Source organism: Gossypium hirsutum, chromosome A09, assembly GCF_007990345.1.
Source record: "Gossypium hirsutum isolate 1008001.06 chromosome A09, Gossypium_hirsutum_v2.1, whole genome shotgun sequence".
Lineage (NCBI taxonomy): Eukaryota > Viridiplantae > Streptophyta > Magnoliopsida > Malvales > Malvaceae > Gossypium > Gossypium hirsutum.
Genome location: NC_053432.1, coordinates 56,377,994 through 56,381,294, shown reverse-complemented (window position 1 = coordinate 56,381,294; position 3,301 = coordinate 56,377,994). Strand labels below are relative to the sequence as shown.

The following is a 3,301-nucleotide window of genomic DNA, read 5'->3' as shown; positions in this document are numbered from 1 at the left end:
TTTGTCTACATGGGCAGAGACACGAAGTGTGTCTCAGTTGTGTGTGACACACTGTTATATTACACGGCCATGTGTCATCTGGTGTTGAATTAAAAATCAAGTCAGTATGCTCCACACGGCTTAGCACACAGGCGTGTGACTTGGCCGTGTGGCATAAGTTAGTATACCCTATAGGTTTAGAACGGCTTAGCACACGGCTTGGAGCACGGGCGTGTGTGGCCATTTCTAGGGCACATGGGCTAGTCACACGAGGGTGTGTGTTGGCCGTGTGACCCAAGTCAGAGAGCTACACGGGCTGGGACACGACCATGTGCTCCCATTTTGAATGTCCACACAGCCTGTGACACTGGCGTGTCTTTTGCCTTGTGAGACACACGAGCGTGTGTCCCTTGTATTTTGGAAAATTTTCTAAGTGTTTCAAAAATTTCCTGAGTTATCAGTTTAGTCCCGAACCACCCTGAATGCATGTTTTGGGCCTCGTAGGCTAGTAATATGGACAATGTGAGTGGTATTGAATGTTGATTACATGATATTATAAATGTATGTGAAATGGATGTTTATTTATGTTATAAGTCTGGTAATGCTCCGTAACCCTATTCCAGCATTGAATACGGGTGAGGGGTGTTACAAGAAGACCGTAAGATACCTGTTCTATTAGGTAGATCATTTCTAGCCACATCTAGGTTCACCATTACCCTAGAAAATAATGAAATAATCATGAAAAAAATTTGTGAGACTGAAATATTCAAATGCAATCACCAACAGAATGAGCAAAGTAGGGAAAAGTTAGAGAGATCATGTTATGAAATATCTATTGATAAACGCCAAATTATACATAGTTTTACCCTAAATACTTAGCATATTTATGGATGTTTACTACTAGATTTGTGGATTTTGGTGCTCTTAATCCGGTTATTTCATGTTTTGTACTCAAGAGAGAACTAAGAGTCAAAAGGAGCCAAAAACGAGCTAAAAAGGGACGGAACAGAGCAAATCGAGAAGTTCACACGGCCTAAGCCTTGCCACACGGACTGCTCAAACGCCCGTGTCCTTCAAGGGTCTCGACCAAGGCTCTCACGATTCACACGGCCTGGCCATTGACCCACATGGCCGTGTGCAATTTAACGGATCGAACACGACCTGGCAAACACGTCACACGGCCATGGCACACGGGCGTGTCCCTTTTTTAAAGAGTTGTATTTTATACGGAAAAGGGTACATAGGGAGGAAGAAAGCTAATCCAAAGCCTATATAAACACCCCAAGTGTAACCTAATAAGAGGGGCCTCTTCCAGAACTTTTCTGGAATACAGAACCACACGCCAGGAATTACTTGAAGGAAGCCAGACGATCCATCCCAAAATCCGGAGCTACTCCAAGACTGAAGATCTCTCTCTGAATTCCTTCAGGGGTTTTAGAGTTTTCTTCACGTTTTGTTATTTTTATACTTTTAAGATGTACTCTTATTTTATTATGAACTAAACCCCTTAGATACTTAAGGGGGATAAAACCTATGATGGATCTTGTTATTATTATCTGAACTGTATGATAAATACTTGATTTGTTCTTAATTATGTGTTCTTAATGCTTGAGTTAATATTCTGGGTATTAATTCATGATTTGATGTGCTTATGCAGAGGAGGAATAGACCCTGCCTAAGAGTAGATTTGGCATAATTAAGCGGAGTCGATTGAATGTCTAGAAATAGGGTTACGAGATTTTGCCGGATTAGGGTGAAACTTAATATGGGAGTCCATAAAGTGATTTACTGCTTTCCTAGGAGTTTTAATTAAGAAAAAAATTTCGATTAAGTCAACTGAGGGTTAGACGTTATTAGTCTCGAAAGGGATAATAGCATAGGTTAGGGAATCTCACGAATCAAGTCAAGTGAATAAATCGTCCGGTTCAGAGTCAGATAACAAGTGAAATCTAGGTGGATTCCTCCTTGGGTGTCGTCTTTATCAATTGCTTTTCTTCAAGTATTTTTCTAAATTTTCTATTTGCTTTAATTAAATTAGTTAATTAGTTTAGATAATTAGTTTAATAAACAAACCCTTTTATTCTTAGGCTAGATAATAAAAAGATAGTTATTACTAGTACTTTTTGGTTCCCTTGGGTACGATATCCCGGTCTAGCCATTACTATACTATTGTTCGATAGGTGCGCTTGCCTTTTCGTTGTGATAATAGTTAGTCTAGGTTTGATCTTCATTATAAATATTTATTAGTTGTTACGAATCACACGATCAAGTTTTTGGCGCCGTTGCCAGGGAATCAAAATATTAGGAACACTAAATTTTTATTACTTTAGCCATTTATTTTTTCTTGCAATTTAATTTTAGTTTATTATTATTATTTATTAATTTACTTATTTTTTTTCTTGACAGGTTTTTATAGTTTATGACTAGAAGAAACCCGTCAGGACCATTACTTTTTGACGAAGAAATCGACCGCACAGTTCGTAGAAACCAAAGAGAAATAAGGCGTAGCTTACGATACATGGAGAACGAGTGAGAAGATGAAACTCAACCCCCAACCGACGAGATGGCTGAAAACCAAGGCAATCAGCTACCTCCTACAATTGCGGCTAATCAAAATCCTGCTCCACGTACTATGTATGATTATGCTAAATCTTTTTTAACAGGAACTGAATCTAGCATAGTTAGACCTGCTGTAGCTGCAAATACTTTTGAATTAAAACCTAACACTATTCAGATGATACAGTAGTTTGTTCAGTTTGATGGTTTGCAGGATGAAGATCCCAACGCTCACTTAGCGAACTTTCTGGAACTTTGCGATACATTTAAAATCAATGGCGTTTCTGATAATGCCATATGTCTTCGGTTGTTTCCCTTTTCACTGAGAAACAAAGCTAAACAGTGGTTGAACTCGTTACCACGAGGGTCTATCACTACTTGGGAACAAATGACCGAGAAATTTTTACTAAAATATTTTCCGCTGGCTAAAACGGTTAAATTATGTAATGATATCTCTTCTTTTGTGCAGATGGATTTAGAAACACTTTACGATGCATGGGAGAGATACAAGGACTTACTGAGAAGGTTCCCTCACCATGGGTTACCGCTTTGGCTTCAAATACAAACATTCCACAATGGCCTAAACCCTCGACTCGACAAATTGTTGACGCAGCTGCTGGCGGAACCATCAACAATAAAACACCGGAAGATGCCTATGAATTTATAAAGGAGATGTCACTGAATAACTATCAGTGGCAAGTTATGAGGACAAAGCCAACGAAAATAACCAGCATTTATAACATCAATTCAGTCACCATGCTCTTTA

General features: G+C 38.9%; 1 non-coding gene across 1 annotated transcript; it reads right to left on the bottom strand.

Annotated features, from left to right (window-relative positions):
• Window positions 1-2,971: 2,971 nt before the first annotated feature.
• On the bottom strand, window positions 2,972-3,078 carry LOC121206790 (small nucleolar RNA R71). The gene has a single exon (XR_005901963.1). It is a non-coding gene; the product is annotated as a small nucleolar RNA R71 (small nucleolar RNA).
• Window positions 3,079-3,301: the final 223 nt, after the last annotated feature.